Source organism: Gracilinanus agilis, chromosome 1 (assembly GCF_016433145.1).
Source record: "Gracilinanus agilis isolate LMUSP501 chromosome 1, AgileGrace, whole genome shotgun sequence".
Taxonomy (NCBI): Eukaryota; Metazoa; Chordata; class Mammalia; order Didelphimorphia; family Didelphidae; genus Gracilinanus; species Gracilinanus agilis.
Window position 1 is genome coordinate 724,783,621 of NC_058130.1, and position 20,657 is coordinate 724,804,277.

Genomic DNA, 20,657 nt, shown 5'->3' on the forward strand with positions numbered 1-20,657 from the left:
TATATATATATATATATGTACATATATATATATATACACACAATATCAAATTGCTTTCTATCTCCAGGAGGGGGAAGGGAAGGGAGAGAAGGAAACAATTTGAATCTTATCATTTCAGAAAATATGTGTTGAAAAATGTTATGTGTAATTGCAAAAATAAAATATTTTTTAAAAAAACAAGATTACCTCTATAATTTGATGAGACATGAAAGGAGGACTGCATGAAAGCAAAATGAGTAATAAAACTCCAAATAAAACCACAAAATCTAGCTATATTTTAATAAAAGCATATAGAAACAAAATAAAATTGGTCCAAATGTTCTAGTCTTTAATCAATTTATGTGTTATTCTACTTTCTTCATTCAGTGTCATTTCATATAAGTTCTTTATATTTTTATCTTTCTTTATATTTTACTTTATATCTTTATACATATTTTTATACATTTTTTACTTTATATTTTATACATATATCTTTCTTTATATTTTACCCATTTATCATTTTTAGGGCACAGTAATACTACATTACATTGTATTACATCGTAGTATTGGCATTAAGGCAGAGGAGTGGTAAGGGCTAGGCAACTTGGGATAAGTGACTTGCCCAGGGTCATCCACCTAGGAAGTATCTGAAGCCACATTTGAACCCAGGACCTCCAGCCTCCAGGCCTGGCTCTCTCTATCCACTAAGCAACCTAGGCACTCCCCCTGACTCTATTCTTACACGTCAGTGCAACTCTTTAATACTTATTTTTAGTTACTTGCCATTGCTTTCTTTCATTCTCTTTACATGATTTTTTATTGTTTTGTTTTAATATAAGTTGGTTGATGAATTCTTTATGTAACTATACAGGTCTCATAAAGCAACTACTACTATTTCTTTTCACTGAAATTTATTAAAATTATTAGTTCATGTCTTCAAAATGTCATTCTCAAGAGCTTTCTATCTCTTTTTTGCCCATTTTTTCTAGCAAATCATTAAGCTATTGCAGTCTACCTATTCATTCTCTGAACCATTTGATATCTCTTCTCTCAAAGCCAATTAGGAATCATAATTATGAATGTGAATAGTATGAGCTCACCCATAAAATAGAAGCGGATTTGTAAACAAATTGTGGTATCTGGTGGTGATAGAATACTATTGTGCTAAAAGGAATAATGAACTGGAGGAATTCCATGTGAACTGGAAAGACTTCCAGGAGCTGATGCAGAGTAAAAGGAGCAGAACCAGGAGAACATTATACACAGAGACAGATACACTGTGGCACAATCGACTATAATGGACTTCTCTACTAGCAGCAATGCAATGATCCAAAACATTTCTGAGGGACTTAAGAGAAAGAACGCTACCCACATCCAGAGAAAGAACTGTTGGAGCAGAAACAGAAGAAAAACAACTGCTTGATCACATGGGTTGATGGGGATATGATTGGGGATGTAGACTCTAAACCAGAGGTCGGCAACGTATGGCTCTCAAGCCACATCTGGCTCTTTTGAGGGCCAGATATGGTGCTTTCTGCAGGAGCCATAAAGTCAATCTTTTTTTCAGGCGTTGTTACAGGAGCCGCACTGTGAGCACTGTATGGCTCTCACAAAATTACATTTTAAAAAATGTGGTGTTTATGGCTCTCAAGGCCAAAAAGGTTGCCGACCCCTGCTCTAAATGATCACCCTAGTGCAAATATCAATTATGTGGAAATAGATCTTGATCAATGACCCATGTAAAACCCAGTGGAATTGTGCATTGGCTGTGGGAGTGGGGTGGGAAGAGGGGAAGGAAAGAATACAAATCATGTAAACCAAGGAAAAGTTAAATAAAAAATAAAAGTAAACAACAAAACAAATAAACAAACAAACAAACAAACAAATAAATGGAAGAAGTGGATAACACTTAGAAACCAGAATCCAACAATGTGTTGTTTAAAAAGGACTACTTAAAATAGAAAAACATACTCAAAGTTAAAATAAGTTAAAATAAGGGCAGGAGTAGAATATATTATACCTCTACCGAAATTAGAAAAAAAAAAAAGGCAAGAAAAGCATAATGATCTCAGACACAGCAAAAATAAAAACAAATCTAATTAAGAGAGATAGTATGGGAAATCATATTTTGCTAAAAGGCATCATAGACAATGAACTAATTTAAAAGTTTTTACAAGTTTCTCTGATAAAAATCTCATCTCTCAGATAGGGAATTGAGTCAAATTTATAGAAATAAAAGCCATTCACCAATTCAGCAAATGATTAAGGGATGTGAAAAGGATGTTTTCAGAAAAATAAATTAAAGGCATCTATAGTCATATGAAAAAATGCTCAGTATCCTAAGATTAGAGATATGCAAATTAAAATAGCTCTGAAGTATCACCTCATACCTATCAGAAATGACAAATTCAGGAGGAGATGAGAGTAAATTGGTATACTAATATACTATTGGCAGAGTTATGAATTGATCCAATGATTTTGGACAACAATTTGGAAATATGCCCAAAGGGTTATAAAACTCTGCATACCCTTTGACCCAGCAATATCACTAGTAGGTCTGTACCCCAAAAAGATTAAAGAAAAAGGAAAAGAACCTATATTTACAAAATTATTTATAACAGCTCCTTTTGTGAGGTCAAGAACTGGAAATTGAGGAGATGCTCATCACCAGGGAAATGACTGAAGAAGAAGAAGCAGAATGTTGGAGGGGATGTGGCAAAATTGGGACACTAATGCATTGCTGGTGGAGTTGTAAACTGATCCAACCATTCTGGATGGCAATTTGGAACTATGCTCAAAGGGCTATAAAAGAATGCCTGCCCTTTGATCCAGCCATACCATTGTTGGGTTTGTACCCCAAAGAGATCATAGATAAACAGACTTGTACAAAAATATTTATAGCTGTGCTTTTTGTGGTGGCAAACAACTGGAAAATGAGGGTATGCCCTTCAATTGGGGAATGGCTGAACAAACTGTGGTATATGCGGGTGATGGAATACTATTGTGCTCAAAGGAATAATAAACTGGAGGAATTCCATGTGAACTGGAGAGACCTCCAGGAATTGATGCAGAGTGAAAGGAGCAGAGCCAGAAGAACACTGTACACAGAGACCAATACACTGTGGTAAAATAGAATGTAATGGACTTCTGTACTAGCAGCAATGCAATGATGCAGGACAAGTCTGAAGGATTTATGGAAAAGAACGCTACCCACATTCAGAGGAAGAACTGCAGGAGAAGAAACACAGAAGAAAAACAACTGCTTGAACACATGGGTTGAGGCGGACATGATTGGGGATGTAGACTCAAAACTCCCACACCAATGCAACTATCAACAAATAGGTCTTGATCAATGACACATGTTAAAACCAGTGGAGATGTGCATCAGCTATGGGGGGGAGAGGAGGTCGGAGGGGTGAAGGGGAAAGTAAGAGCATGAACCATGTAACCATGTTAACTTTTCTAAAAAAATATATTATTAAATGTTAAAAAAAAAAGAAGGAGCATATGATTGTGATGGAGTACTATTATGCTATAGGAAATAACAAGGGAGATGTTTTCCCCCCTGGGTTATCCACATATCATTATGCAAAACATTTTCCATATTGTTCGTTTTTGTAAGTGAATAATCTTATATAACTAAAACCCCCAAACACATACCCATGTAAACAAATGAAAAATCATATGCTCTCATCTGCATTCCAACTCCAACAGTTCTTTCTCTGGAGTTGGTTAGCAATTTTTGTTATAAGTCCCTCAGAATTGTCCTGGATCACTGTATTGCTGCTAGTAGTTGTCTATCCCCAGTTGATCATTCCACAATACTGCTGTTACTGTGTACAATGTTTTCCTGGTTCATACAGGTCTTTCCAGCTCTTTCTGAAATCATCTTGTTCGTTCCATCTGATGGTATTCCATCACCATCATATATCACTATTTATTCAGCCATTCCCCAACTGATGGACATCACCATAGTTTCTAATTTCTTTGCACCACAAAAAAAGAGCAGCTATAAATATTTTGTACTGGTAGGTCCTTTCTCATTTTTTTTTAAATCTCTGGGATACAGACCAAGCAATGGTATTACTGGTTCAAAGGGTATGCATTGTTTTATAGCCCTTTGGGCATAATTCCAAATGCCCTCCAGAATGGTTGGATCAGTTCAAAACTCCATCTGCAATGCATTAGTTTAAGGGAGATGGTTTCAAAACAAAACAAAACAAACAAAACAGAGGAAGACCTATATGAACTGATGCAAAGTGAAATGAGTAGAACCAGAAGATACTCTGTATAATGATACAGAGTAGAGCAATATTATAATTATGATCAACTGTGAAAGACTTAACTATTCCGGTCTCATGAAAAGAATGCTATCCACCTTCAGAGACAGAATTGATGAATTCTTGAGTACAAATTGAAGTATAATTTTTCACTTTATTTTTCTTGTTTTTTTTTGTGATGTGGCTAATATGTTAATATGTTTTGTATGATTTCAAATGTATAATTAATATCATGTTGCTTGTGTTTGCAGTAGGTGGGGGAGGAATAAGGAGAAGAGAATTTAAAATACAAAAATATGTTTAAAGAATATAAAAAATAAGCAATAAATTATATATGCAACTTATTTTATTATATATGTATACACTCACATAACAGGTGTTCTCCAATACATAAGTGGCCACAGGAACAAATGGTTCTCAAAAAAAAAAGAATACAAAGTATTTACAACCACATGGAAAAAATCCTCCAAATCACTAATAACAAGAAAAATACAAATCAAAATAGTGCTAAAGTTTCATCTCATACTCTTCAAATTGGCAAAATGACAAAAAATGGCAAAAATAGAAAATCAGAGATGTGAAAAGATAGACATAACTAGTACATTTTCGGTGGAGCTATGAAATGGAATAGCTGTTTTGGAAAGCAATTTGGAATTATGCAAATAAAATGAAGAAAATGTCCAGAACCAGAATCTTTGAATCAGACACTCTATTTTGGGGTTTATACACCAAGGAAGCTATAGGTAAGGGAAAAGTCTACATGTACACTGAAATATTTATAGCAGAATTTTTTGTGATAGCTAAAAATTGGAAACAAAGTAGATACCCATTGATTGGCAAATGACTAAACAAAAAAGTGGTACATGACTGTAGTGAATGCTATGGTGCTGTAAGCAATGACGTATGTTATGAAACAGAGAAGCATGGAGAGATCTATATGAACTGATGCAAAGTAAAGTAAATGGAGGCAAGAAAACAATTAATCCAGTAACTATGACAATTAAATAGAAATAACAACTACACACAAAAAAATAAGTGTAACAAAATTATAAAAATTAAATGAGACTCAAATGAAAAGATTTGAGAAAACACATCCTTGCCTCCTACCCTGCCCCCAGCTTATCCCTTGTTCCACAGATGTTACACATTGCACATGGTTTGTGACTTCCATAGATCAGTTATGCTAACTTTTTTTTCTTCTCTAAAAAAAATATTCTTTGTCATATGGGATAACTTTCTCAGAAGGAGGTGGAAGAAAGATACATGGGATAACTATGGTAATGTATAAAACAGAACATATCAATAAAAATTCATTTTTAACACTTGACCACCACTGCCCACCCTTACCACTCTTCCACCTAGGAGCCAATACACAGAAGTTAAGGGTTTAAAAAAATAATAAAATACAATAAAATATAAAAATTCATTTTTAAAATAAGAATGATTGCTCTCACCTTTCGGAGGGTCCTTAGAACACTGAAAAGAGATGTAGCCTATTTCGATCTTGGAACTCAGCTTGCTAGTGTGCATGTAGAAAGAGAGAGTAAGTTTTGAGTATAGGCTACACTGTTTTATTGCTTGCTTAAATCAATATGTTTGTTCTTTGATTATTTCTAAAAGTGTATAGTGGGAGGGGAAGCTAAATCAGCCAAAATTGAAGTGTTCCCTTCCAGGTTTGGGATAGAGCTATGTTCTCCCCAGAGCAACAGAGAAAGTGGCTTTTATCCTGAACCCCAGATTCAAATAGTCAAAGATTTCAAATATGTTTATCTCTATTTAAAATAGTATTGTGATTGTATAGTAGGAAAGAATGAGAAATGGTGCTTTTAAAGAGTGCTTTGAAATCTATTTTTTTTAAATAGTGCTTTTAGATCTTCTGCTTTTTACTAGTTAGTAGATATTGCCAATTAGAATATAGACTCAAACTTTGAGCTTTCCCTGTGCTTTTCCTCCCAGTTGATAAGGGTTTATCTGACATTCCAAGCCTGAAGGGAGGGGTAAACACCCCAGCTAACTTGAAGGATTTTATGACTTTCTCCCCTTTAAAAAGAGCTTGCAAGGCTGAGAAAGGACACTCAACCCCCAAACAACCTTGAAGGTCCAAAAAACAGGACATGAGAGAGAACATCATCCATGGGAACTGGGGATCTTTGCAATTAAGTGGCAATTAAGGGGATGCTCAGGTTGATGTGGCAGGATGGAGCTATTTTTCTTCATCCAAATCCTCACGTGGACTTTAGAACAGGAGTTGTTTCTGGTTTGCTTAGTATATGAAGAAATGAAGCTTTTTCATCAGTTAATGAGCCAAAATTGAAGATGCTAAAAAAGGCACTAACTGGATAAGGGGCAACTGGGGGCAAGTGGCTAGAATGTTGGACCTAGCGTCAGGATGACTCTTCCTGAATTCATATCTGGCCTTAGACATTTACTAGTTGTGTGACTCTGGACATGTCACTTAATCCTGTTTGGTTCAGTTCCTCATCTATAAAATGAGCTGGAGAAGGAAGTGGCAAACCACTCTAATATCTTTTGCCAGGAAAACTCCCTGAAAGGAATCGCAAAGAGTCAGAAACAAATGAAAAATGACTCAATAACAACAAAGCTCTTAGGTAAAGGAATATCAAATTAAACTGTGATTTTCTAAGCTTTGAAAGGTTGGGAGAGTGACCCATCGGAGGTCCAGGAGCTGCTGCCCATGCCTGATTTTGTGGCCAGCCCAGCCAAAAGGAGATTGAAGTTTCAAGTGACCAGTTGGACCCACCGTACCAAAGTGTACTGAAGGTATCCAAGTGGTCTTGATGACTTATCCATTGGCTATGCCACCCTGGGAATTGAATTTGGTCAGGCGAATATTTATAGCAGCCCCTTGAAATCTGAGCCCACTATCCCCAAAGACCAAGGTAGTAAGAGAAGTATGTCCCTATTGTTGGAGAAAATTCTCATACTTCTCTTTGTGATATATTTTCTCAAGAAATATTTCTTTATAAATATTGTTCATTTATATGCTGTTCATTCATTAAATTAGGTAAGAGAACTAATTACTGGCTGTTGCCTTTGGGGAGGACACACTTGAATGAAGATACAAGCTGACAGCATTAGAAAAAATATGCTTCTTCAAGGGTAATCCTAGAACTCTGGCATAGAGTTCTTGCTCAAGAGAATAGGCCACTAATAAGAACCTGAAGTGAAATTTGAACTCAGGTCTTCCTGACTCCAAGTCCCCAATTCTATAATGTAAGACTGTGGGCCAAGCACCTTTTAAATTAAGCCCCTTTTAGACCTTAAATAGCCTATTTGCAGCTTATATAGAGTATGAAAACGTGCATATGAAAAGATCAGAAATGTGCAGGAGCCCTTAGCAGCCCCAAATGAACTTGCCTCTGGGCAAACCAGATTCTACTTTTTCTCTTCCTACTCTTTTACCTAGGCCAACCCTCAGATCTGTTTGCTCTTTCTTTCTTTCTTTCTTTCTTTCTTTCTTTCTTTCTTTCTTTCTTTCTTTCTTTCTTTCTTTCTTTCTTTCTTTCTTTCTTTCTTTCTTTCTTTCTTTCTTTCTTTCTTTCTTTCTTTCTTTCTTTCTTTCTTTCTTTCTTTCTTTCTTTCTTTCTTTCTTTCTTTCTTTCTTTCTTTCTTTCTTTCTTTCTTTCTTTCTTTCTCTCTTTCTCTCTTTCTTTCTTAACTCTAACCTTCCACCTTAGAATCAATACTGAATATCAATTCGAAGGCAAAAGAGTGATAAGGGCTAGGCAATGGGGGTGAAGTGACTTGCCCAGGGTCACACAGCTAGGAAGTGTCTGAGGCCAGATTTGAACCTAATAGCTCCCATCTGTAGGCCTGGCTCTCAATCCACTGGGCTACCCAGCTGGCCCTAAGGGCTTTCTAAAATAACATAAAAATGTTTTTGTTGAGGATGTCAACAAATCATCCTTCCATAAATATTCACTGGTTACACCTGTGTGCCTCTCCATTTGTAAGCTCTGTGTATACTTATTCTTCTTGTTGACATTATATGTACTTATGAGATAATGTGGCCCAGGTTTATGAAAAATATATTTTATAGTTATGGCAATTCAGCAAAAAGCTTCTGCTTTAAGCTAATAATTTTCTCTGGCTCACTAGCAGAAGTTAAGTACATTGGTGGAGACTCATGGGATTTGGTTTTAGGAGTTCAGATCCATAGAATGCCTCAGAATATGAGGTAGTCATCTTCTAGGAAACCCAGCCTTTGGATATAAATTAGAAAAGGGTAGCTACGCACAGGGGCACTAGACATATGTAGAGGGTGGATCTAGGGAGCCTGGTCAAAGGGGTGAGGTCAAAAGAATGAGGACAGTTTAATATTTTAATTAATTAATTTTAATTAGTTAATTAAATGAATCAATTTAATTAAAATTAAATATGAGTCATGTGGACATGCTCAGAACATTTTCTGAGAAGAGTAAGGCTACCTATTGGGTCTGATACATGCCAACCTATTCATACCTCATTGAGGATGAGTAGATAACTGATTATCTCTGGCTACCATGGCATAGGCCATACCTGCTAATAAAGCATGTCAAGAATGTCCTTGTGGGTATCCCATGAAATGTGGATGAGCTTCCCAGACTACATACAATCTATGACTGAGACATCCTCTGGCCTTTTAGGTCATTAGCCACTAGTACTGCCCACTAGAGGAGTACCCAGACTTTCATCTGCTGGGATAGACCTGGAGAACGCTGTGCCAAGAACAAGGCTGAGATGAGGCCCAGATTGAGGAACACTGGCTAGACCTGCCAGGATTGCTATGAGTGGTTCCATGAATATGAGTGTTATGTGTCTCATATGAAAAAGAACCATGGTCAGATAGTGAAGCATTATCCATGTCAACAACGTGAGTGTTCCTTTTACACCATCATTAACCTTTGACGATATATCAGAAACAACTATGCTATATCCAAGAAGGTTTATACTTGTTGGTGTTACACAGAGGACAGACCCAGTCCTCCTTGCTGGAGAACCATGTCAGCTTTATGCATGGCATCAAAAATCTAGACTTGAGCCAGAAGTCCCAAACCAGATCTCTTGCTGGAAAGGCTTCCCAGGTGAATGATATGAAGAGACCAGCTGCTGAAGAAGGCTCTAACAATGTCTCCACCATCAAAAGATTCAAGGCCCTCTCCCAGTGTAGAGAAGGCAGCTTTGCTACAGATTCTGGGCCAGAGTGTCAGAGCCACATACCTCGGCACCAGACAGACAGCTCAGCCGCCCAGTGTCTGCTCTGTGGCTTGTGTTACACGTTAGCAAACTCCCTCAACAGACATCTCTTCATTGTTCATAAAGTAAGAGACCCAGAGGAAGCAGAGGATAGGGAGTCAGAAGGGTCTGTGTGTAATAATTAAAATTGCTTATACCAATAGATGTAAGGAGGAAAATTGGTTTGACTAAATATAAGAGTTAAAAAATGCGATTGTGGTCGCCATTTATAAAATAATTAACCCTTAAGTCAAAATAGCTATTAGTAGCTGTTAACAATTTAATTTAATGTAAATATAGTAAACGAGAGAGATGTAGGAAAGAAGTAGAAAATACTGCCTAGCCAGAAACCCTATAATTGCTGTCTAAAGAAGTCCAGCTCACCACCCAAAAAGGACTCCCTCAAGTCCCAATCTCTACGTGCACTTGCAGTGGTCTCTTCAGTCAGATGTACCAGTGGTGTCTTCAGTAAGGGTTCCCAATGTAAGCCTCTTCCAAGATAAAAGTGACTCTAAAAAGCCATGGAATCAATCCACAAGAAAGTTCTCTCCCAAAGGACCAGGAATCAGTGAATCTTCTTTTGTGTCTCACCTTTTATACCCCTTTTTCCAAGTCACTTCCTGCCTTTCCCCCTCTTCACAGGAACCAATCACAGCCTTTCAATTTGCCTAGCACTCCCCTGGGGCAGTACTTTGAGGGTGAGAACTTTTTTGTGTTAGTGATTTATCCTGTGTTAAGTAAGGATACTTGAAGTTCTTGATTGATTAACTCAAAATAGACAAAGAGAATTTTAATTCTCTTTTCACATATGAAAGGAGCTCCCATGGAAACTGAGAATGGGTGTGAAGACTTTCATGGGGTCTCTACCTTGGCTGGTTTGGAGGAAAGCCAATGGAAGAAGTTGGAGGAAAGCCAAAGGCCTCCAAGAAGGACTGTGAGCAAGGCACAGCAGGTCATCTGCAAGCCACTCAGGACCAGAATAGCCACATGACATCTCCTTGGGTGTAACAAGTGGTTTTGAAATGTAGGGAGTGTGAAGATGGGATTAACTCTCCCCTGCCCATTTTTAGATTTAATCACCAGAAATGTATACATCCCACTTATCCTTAAGTGGGGGAGGTCTGTGACCCACGTTTGCAATAGTGGGTGATGAATCAGAATCTACTGACTGTCCCCTGGGCAGTCCTAAGCAAAGCTTTGGCTGTAATTGGTCCATGTAAAGTGGGAGGAAGGCACAGGAAGTGACAAAAGGAATGGTCTTTAAAAGTGGCAAGAACTTCCTGTGAGGAGGTCTTTCACCTTCAAGTTGACCCTGGAAGAGCTCTAGCTGAGGACCTTGGACTGCTTTCTATTTTCCCTTAGAACTACCATATAGGTGAGTGAAAAAAGGCTGACTCCCTTCCTTGGCTTGTTCTGGAGGTACTAGCCTATGAAGAGGCCCCTTGTTTCAGAGGAGACCCCGTGGCTAAAACCCTTGTTTAATTTACCTCTGGGCCCCCTTTTCTGGGGCCTCTGAAGCCCTGCCTGGTTTGGACTGGGCCGGAGTAAATATCTACTCTCTCTGATTTTCTTACTTTCTCTCTTTCTCCTTTTGTAAACAAACTACCATAAAAAATCATTTGGAATTGAGTAATTCCTGGTAACCACACTCTTGATAAATTTAGTCCAACCCTTTTATTTTTACCCCCTACATTTCTGGCCCTTTCAGGATGCAAGGGAGGAGCCATGCTGCCCTACTACCTGCCTTGTGGAGAAGAAGAAAAAAAGTTTTTTAAGCTGTGACCCTAAAAGAGAAAAAAGTACTAAAATGCAGGGATCCAAATAGAAGACCAGGGACTTGAAAACAGACATTGATCCCTAAGAGGTGAAGTTTGCACACCATGCCCAGAGACATATCACAGCCTCCTTTAGCAATGGCAGCAATAGCAACTATGGGGAAGCAGGAGCAGAGTTTCTAGGTATAAGAAAGAGCAATAACTAGGGGCAGTGATGGAATGTAAGAATCCTTAGATTCCCAGGTTCCCAGGTCATGATGTAGAAAGTCTTTGGTGAAATCTCTCCACCTGAGAGATGGCAGCTTTGGAGGGGATAACAACGTGGTTGAGTGCTGGGACTCAGCCTTCTACCAGTAGAAGCAAGCCAAAGAGGCAAGAGAGCCTGGACTTGAGCTTCTCATCGGGAAGAGAGCTGAGCTTATAGTTCTGGAGTGGAGGAGCAACAAGGGACTGAGCCATGATTTGGGTAAGCAAACCTCTCTAACTACCATGAGTTTTTCCAGGTGGTACAGGTTTAACAGGGCAAGAGTCGAATCTTTAGTAACTCCAAGGTAGTTTTCCTTCCATGGGAAGTCAAACAACCAATCAATTAATAAACATTTATTAAATGCTTCCTGTGTGCCAGGTACTTATGCCAAGTGCAAGGAACACACACACACACAAGCAAAACCAGTCCCTGCCTTCAAGGTTATTCTAACAAAGTATTCACCATGCACATAATTAGGTTTGTACAAGATATATACAGATTAGATGGAAGATAACTTTTAAAAAACACACGAGCAACTGGGAGTATGAGAGGAGGGGGGCAGTGGAGAGGAACTAGAAAAGATCTCCTGTAGAAGATGAAATTTGACCTGAGTACAGAAGAAAGCCAGAAAATGAAAGTGGTGAAAGGGAGAAGGGAATAGTCAGTGCAAAGATGCAGAGATGGGAGGTGGAATATTGTAAGGAACAGCAAGTAGACCAGAACAACTGGATCATAGAGTGTGTGGAGGGGAGTATTGTAAAAGAAGGCTAGAAAGTTAAGAAGGAATAGGTTGTCGAAAGCTTTTTTTTTTTTTTAACCCTTTACCTTCCATCTTAGAATCAATATTATTTCTTGGTTCCAAGGCAGAAGAGTACTAAGGGCTAGGCAATGGGAGTTAAGTGATTTGCCCAGGGTCACACTAGCTAGGAAGTATCTGAGGCCAAATTTGAACCCAGGTCCTCCCATCTCTAGGCCTAGGTCTCTACTGAGTCACCTAGCTGCCCCCCTGTTGAAAGCTTTAAAGGTTGAACTTTTAGACAGGTGACACCTATTATGTATCAGTCACTGTGCTAGAAGCTACATACACCAAGTCCAGGTCTTTTGAGGGGGACCATGAGGCTAGAAGCCTAAATGGACACTATGGTACAAGTGCGATTCACTGTAAAAGGAAGAATTTTACCAGCTATTTATGGGCTACAGGGAACCCTTCATGTCACTTTGCTTTTTCTGAAGAGTGAGATAAAGCCTATCCTATATCTGTCATTCATTATTACCTTGAGTGCTTGCATAAGACGTGGGACCCTTTTGCCCTTCAACAATGGAGTCTTCATATATTTTGAAATTACCAGAAGAAATCCTAGTTTGGGTTCAAAACAAGCCAGAGAGTGATTTTTGAAAAAAACTCCTTAAATCCTGTATTGACTCCACTCTAGATAAACCCAGGGCTTGGGGTTTGGAGCCCCAGGTTACAGAGACATTATTTTCATAATGGCTCTGTGCAGTAGGTTACATACCTGATGAAATATTTTTAACTGAATGAGTGAATGTTGGGTGCAAAGAAGGATGCTAATAAAGGCCACTAGGCAAATAGAATGTGTTACCCATGATAAGTCTCATTCTCTTAGGAGAGATCTACTGAAGTTTAGGTCTTTGGATTAGACTATATGGTGAGAGAAATTCTAGAGCACAAAAAGGAAATATATTCATTCTTAGTCTGAGATAGCACCTGAGGAAAGACAGAGAACTCCATGGCCTTTTTTTTTTTTTTAATGGAGAGAGAAATTCTAGAGCACAAAAAGGAAATATGTTTATTCTAAGGCTGAGATGGCCCTTGAGGAAAGAAAGAGGTCTTTTTGTTTTAAACCTTTACCTTCTGCTTTAGTATCTGTTCTATGACAGAAGAGCAGGAAGGTCTAGGCATTTGGGATTAAGTGACTTGCTCAGAGTCACTTAGCTAGGAAGTGTCTGAGAACAAATTCGAACCCAAGTCCTCCTGACTCCAGCCCTGGCACTCTTAGAGTCTTGGGATATCAGAACTAGAAAGGAGCTTAGAACATAGAAGGTCAGAGCTGGAGATGACCTTAGATTATAGAACATGGAATATTAGAGCTCGATAGTCTTAAACAGAAATCTCAAATTTTCTAGAACACAGTCTAGATTTCTCCTTTTCCATCACACTCTATTACCTTGTATCATCTTTATTTGTGGTGCTTACTTACATACTCATATAATTTAAACAAATTTATTCCTAGAACCTAGCATGGTAGGCACATTGCCTTTCATAGAGCAATCAAATCTGTTGACTTAAATAGAATAATGTCAGAAGAAGGACTTTGGGGAGTAGAATTTTAGAACTGGGAGGATCTTTAGGAAATAGAATGTCAGAGCTATAAGCAACCTTTAAGGCCATCTAACCAGAGGTTCTTAACCTAGGGTCTGTGAACTTTAAAAATTTATATGTGTATATATATGTACAGATCTACACACATAGAACTATATTTTTCTAAAGTTGGTTTCCTATGTGGTTCATTTTATGCATTTATAAACATTATTTTGAAGAGTTCATAGGTTTTTTTCAGATTGCCAAAGAAGCCTATTACACACACACACACACACACACACACACACACACACACGCTAAGAACCTCAGATCTAGTCCCTAATTTTGATATTATACATGAGGAAATTGAAGCCTAAGATCATAAAACTGGTTAGCAGTAAATCCAGAACAAAAACCCTAGTCTCCTAACTCCCAAGTTAATATTTTTTCCATTTCTATCAGGTCTTAGACACTTATTAGCTGACTTGCCCTAGGCAAGTCACTTGGTCAGTGTCTGCCTCAGTTTCCTTAACTATAAAATGAGAGTAATGATAGCATCTCTCTCACAGGGTTGTTGTGAGGATCAAATGCGATATTTGTAAAAGGCCAATGCCTGCCCAATAGAAGACACTTAATAAATGCTTGTTCTTACCCTATCCCTCCCTCCCTTAAGTCCCAGCTGCTTCCCTAGTCTTGTTACTGTGTTTGTTGAATAGATTATAATATATATTATTACACTATGTTATAACTGATCAGGTTTTTGCAGAAACATTAAATTGGCTCATATTTAACCTCTATGAAGGAGGACTAGAAGGCTCACAAAATTGCCATTAATGTTCACATGTATAGGACAGTGAAGTGTTTCCAAGTTTTTGGTGTATCTAATCCAAAAAAACCCTAAAATAAACATGGCAACTTTTTGGATCACATTTGTCATCATACACTGGGGGTGGGTGGGTGGGTGGGGTTCCTGTTTCCCGGAAATAAAGTGAGCTTTGCTTTTCATTTTTACAAAAAAAAAAAAGATTAGTTAGAAACTCTGAATCTGAAAAATTGTTTGAGTTATGCATTATTTCTGACTCTGGGCTCCTTTCAAGAAAACACCAAAGGCATAAAGTGGAAATTGTGAGTAGAAATTTTCCAAGCAAGCAGTAGTATGTAAGAGATGCCTCTGAGCTCTGGGAAATCAAGGCGGCCCAAAGAGAGAGATTATTTGTTTTCCTTTGGGGCCATGTAGATATCACAGCCTCTGTATTCTGTGTCCTTTTCCGTTCTTGGACAACCGTCAGATTTCCCAAACTCTCTTTCTTTGCACAAAGCATATAAAGGAAATGGCCCAAACTAAGGTCCATAAATGGAAAAAATGTTCAAGAAGTACCTTGTTCTCTTAATTTAGGCTCTATTAGCAAGTCTATTGAGAGCAAAAAGAAGGTAAAAAAGTTCTCTGAATAAAATACTCAGATCACAAGACTCCCCTGCTTTAAGGGGATGAGGGAAAGAAGAAGAAATGTTCATCAAACCACTTTTGAACAACTACATTCTAAGTCTGATTGTTGGGACTAATTACCTCACAGGGTGACGTCTTGATTTGAACATGAATTGGATTAAGTGAGGCAGAGCTGCCCAAAAGCCATCAGCTTCACTTCCAGACTTCCAGAGTCACTGAAGTCCAATGGCAAGACAGAAGTCAGGATGGCTGGCCATGGCCCAGGATGCCGTGGATGGCCCTCATATCTCTGATGTCTGACCAAGCTCTAAGTCCTCCAAGGTGCCTATCAGCTGCCTTCATGGCCATTGGGACAAACTGTTCTCATCTGGCCATTTCTTCAGGGGAAGTCTTCACATACATAGACAATCCCCTAATAGACCTATTTGTTTCCCTCAACCTGATTTAGCCTGTCTGCCAAGCTTTGTTTTCCATGAGGCATTTAAGGAGGACTAGTACCTCTGGTGTGAAGGCTTGCAGTGCTTTTTTCAGTGCTGCTCATCCACTTTGATATCCACCTTTTATTCAACTCTCACCTAAGGCTCCAAGAAGCAGCAGTTAATGTCAGATTACTAAATTAGTCATTTCCATAGTTTATTTTGGCACGATGGCTCTGAAAATAATTTTCCTACAAGCTATCTGAAGTCCTAAAAAAGATTTGTCTTCTGAAAGCAATTTCTCCCAAACTTTGTAAACTATTGTGCTGAAGGGCAGGTTCCAGGAGGGCAACAATCTTCTAAATTTCATCTAAATGTTTTATGCCACCAAGCAGGCTAGCTCAAAAACAAAACAAAAGCCCAAAGAAGTGTGGGAATCCCCAAAAGAAATTAAGTATTTGGTGTTGATTACTCAAGGTTTTTAGGCACCAGGGAAACCTTATCCTATGGATATATAGTTCATAAGGATCCCAGATAAGCTCTCTGGACTCATGCCACAACAAGGCAAGAAGTATAGAGATGCTTAAAAGTAAAATAAAGAAAATTAACACAGATTAGCTCCCACAGCATATTCCTAGAAAATTGCTAATCACCAGTACTCTAGGGATGAAGCATCTATTCTGCCCAGATCATCTTTCACACTGGGCACAGTAACACTGTATCACAGATATCAGTACTTAGGAATTCAGCCATGAAAACATTATCTCAAAGAAATTTATCTGATTTATAAAGGAAAAGCAACAGAAAACTGACTGTCTAATTATAGTCTAAAACAAAGAAAACTCCCTACTAATTTTGGGGAAACCAAATTCTTTATCTCTCTTACACTTTCTCTGGCTCTTTCCCTGTCTTTGTGGGTGTGTGCATGTTGCATTGTAGTCTCTATATTACAGCCAAAATGGAACTGATGATTATTTCCTGTTCTTATCTTGCCTCTCCCACCTCTGTGCAGTTGAGCAGGCCATCTCGCCTTCATAGAACTATCTCTTCCTCCCTACTCTATCAATTCACCCTATTAATATATTTTCCCTCCTTCGAGTTCCAGACATCGAGACTAATGTCTTCCTTGATTTTCCTTACCCAGAGAAGAGGTGATCATAATCATATAACAATTTTCTAACCTATATTGTAGTTATTTGTTTGTGTGCCTCATCCCCTAACTAGGCTGTAAGCTACAGAAGATCAGATCTTTATATGCCCAGCCCTGTGCCTTATCAGTAGTAGAGACATAATGTTTAGTTGATTGGATGTCATTTTGATAAAATTACCAGTATCAACCATTGGCAGGAAAAGAAAGTAGACCTGATGGATTACTGACTTAGTTTGTAACTATAGCTACCACTTTTAAAAAATGAATATACAGGAAAATTTTAAAACATTTAGTTTGCTTCAGGGTAGACTAAATTCTTAGATTGATCTTCTGAAGAAATCAATTCTAGAGTTAAAAGAAATCTTAAAGGTTACCTAATTCAATAATCTTCCCAATGGACTACTCGCCCTTTACAAAATTCCAAAGAAATGATCGTCTAAATTTACACCAAACATTTTCAGTGATGAGGAACTCACCATCTTAGGAAGCAGCTATTTTATAATTTTAAATCTCTGTTAAGAAGGTTTTCCTATATTAAGCTTAAATTTCCCTATAACTCATCATATAACTTACAAACTCTGGTTTTAACTCTTATTCTTTTCAGTTCTCTACACAAAAGTGTTCAGTGGTTTCCCATTTCCTTCAGAAGCAAGTCCAAATGTGATATTCAAGCACCTCCACGATCTGGCACAAACCTAGCTCTACTCTAAGCTTACCTCAGAAGATGAAATTGGTTCTGGGTTAAGATGGCGGCAGAGTAAAAAGCAGCTGCTTGACTTCTCCTAACCCACGCATATAGGACTCCTCAAGAAGACATAAAAACAAATCCAGAGGAAAGAAGGGACCCCACAACAGGGCAAAGCATCGGAGGTATGTGGAATTGGGGCATTTCCATGCTATAAAGGGGCGAAACAGCTCTCACGAAAACACGAGCAGAGTAACCCCCTCCCCCACCCCACCCCACCTACAACGCCAAAGCCAGCGCATGGGAGTCGGAGCAGGTTTGGGGCACCCATTGGGTCATTGGCAGCTCACCAGGGCTTGTTCCTGGGAGCAGCAAGACTTGGGACCCCCCGGGAGGCTGAGGAACTCACGGACTCTGAGTGCAGACCCTGAACCCAGACTCTGAGCCCAGGCGCAGGCGAAGGGGCTGACACAGGCGCGGGCTGAGGCATGGATTAAAGCGTGGACTGGGGCGAGGACGAAGGGGCTGATTGTGAGTGCAAGAGTGGACCTTGAGTGGGGACCCAGTGCAGAGAGGTGCTTGACTGTGGAAGCAGCTCCCTGAGACTGTTAAAGGAGCTTCAGGCAGAAGAACAAGCAAGGAGACCACCAGGAGGCTTGTCCCGGAACAACTAGACCTGAGATCTCAGGAGTCTAAAGGGTGTAGACAGATCCTGGGCGCGAGCATAAAGCTGAGAGGGCACTCAGTTTACAATGGCAAGCCAGAATCATCAGGAAAACCAGAAGAGAAAGATGAAGAAGAAAAAACCTTTAACACTTGACAACTTTTACACAGAAAAAATACAGACAACAGAGGAAACAACTGAGGAGAATAAACAAGTAACCATATCCAAACCTTCCCAAAACAATGAAAACAGGCCACAAGGTCTTGAAGAGTTCAAATCGGAGATCATGAGAAAGATGGAAGAGATCTGGCAAGAAAATAACAGTTTAAAAGGCAGAATTTCACAATTGGAAAGTGAGGCAAGTAAATCAAAGACCAGAAATGACCAGATTGAAAAGGAAAACCAGTCTCTAAAGGCTAGAATTGGGCAATTAGAAAAAGATGCCCCCAAATCAAAAGAATTAATAAGCAAATTGGAGACCAAAATCAAGAAGCTAGAAAACAGGTCAGACCAAACTGAAAAGGAAAATCAAAAGCTTATAGCAGAAAACAAGTCTCTAAAGACAAGAATTGGGCAAGTAGAAGCCAATGATCTATCAAGACAGCAAGAACGAATAAAACAAAGTCAAAAGACAGATAAAATAGAAGGAAACATGAAATATCTCAATGAGAAACTGATAGATCAAGAAAACCGGTCTAGAAGAGACAATCTGAAAATCATTGGTCTTCCTGAAAAACCAGAAATTAATAGAAATTTGGACTCCATGCTAAAAGAAATTATTCAGCAAAATTGCCCTGAAGTTCTACAACAAGAGGGCAATATAGACATTGAAAGGATCCATAGATCACCCTCTACACTAGACACTGAAAAGACAACCCCCAGTAATATAATAGCCAAATTCAAGAGCTTCCAACTAAAAGAAAAAATTTTGCAAGAAGCCAGAAAGAGACAATTCAGATATCAAGGCGCACCAATCAGGATCACACAGGATCTGGCAGCCTCCACACTAAAAGACTGCAAGTCTTAGAATATGATATTCAGAAAGGCAAGAGAACTGGGTTTACAACCAAGGATCACCTACCCATCAAAACTGACTATATTCTTCCAGGGGAAAGTTTGGGCATTGAACAAGATAGAAAATTTCCAAGCATTTGCACAGAAAAGACCAGGACTAAATGGAAAGTTCGATATCCAACCACAAAAATCAAGAGAAACATGAAAAGGTAAATAAGAAACAGAAGGGAAAGTAAGAAAACTCATATTTTTTAAATTTGCCTCTTTAAGGCCTTCAATAAGATCTGATTATTGGTACTCCTACGTGGGGAAATGTTATGTATAATTCTCTGTAGTGAACTCTGTTCACCATTATAGCATTCACTATTATAATAATTAGAAGAATTATTCATAGGGAGAGGTTGGAATACTAAATGATCTAAGCTTACCTCACATCACTCTCCGACACCAACTTGCTACTTCACTCACGCTGTTCTTCTTGCAAAATCCCATTCCTGATCTTCCTTCTGCCTATAATTCCAGTGCTTCCCCTTCCCATGGATCTTACTCATCCTTCAAGCTCTGGGCCAAGTACTTCTTTCTCTGCAAAAGTTTCCCCACCCTATAGCAAGATAAATTCAGAATGGGTGAATGACTTAAATATAAAAAAGGAAACTATAAGTAAATTAGGTGAACATAGGATAGTTTATCTGTCAGATCTATGGGAAAGGAAAGATTTTAAGACCAAGCAAGAGATAGAGAATATTACAAAATGTAAAATGAATAATTCTGATTACATTAAATTAAGACGATTTTGTACAAACAAAACCAATGCAACCAAAATTAGGAGGGAAGCAACAAATTAGGGGGAAAAATCTTTATAACAAAGACCTCTGGCAAAGGTCTAATTACTCAAATTTTTAAGGAGCTTGATCAATTGTAAAAAAAATCAAGCCATTCCCCAATTGATAAATGGGCAAGGGACATGAATAGGCAATTTTCAGATAAAGAAATCAAAACTATCAATGAGCACATGAAAAAGTGTTCTAAATCTCTTATAATTAGAGAAGCGCAAATCAAAATAACTTTGAGGTTCCACCTCACACCTAGCAGATTGACTAATATGACAGCAAAGAAAAGTAATAAATGTTGGAGGGGATGTGGCAAAATTGGGACACTAATGCATTGCTGGTGGAGTTGTGAATTGATCCAACCATTCTGGAGGGCAATTTGGAATTATGCCCAAAAGGCTGTCTGCCCTTTGATCCAGCCACACCATTGCTGGGTTTATAACCCAAAGAGATAATAAGGAAAAAGACTTGTACAAAAATATTTATAGCCGCACTCTTTGTGGTGTCAAAAAATTGGAAAATGAGAGAATGTCCTTTGATTGGGGAATGGCTGAACAAATTGTGGTATCTGTTGGTGATGGAATACTATTGTGCTAAAAGGAATACCAAACTAGA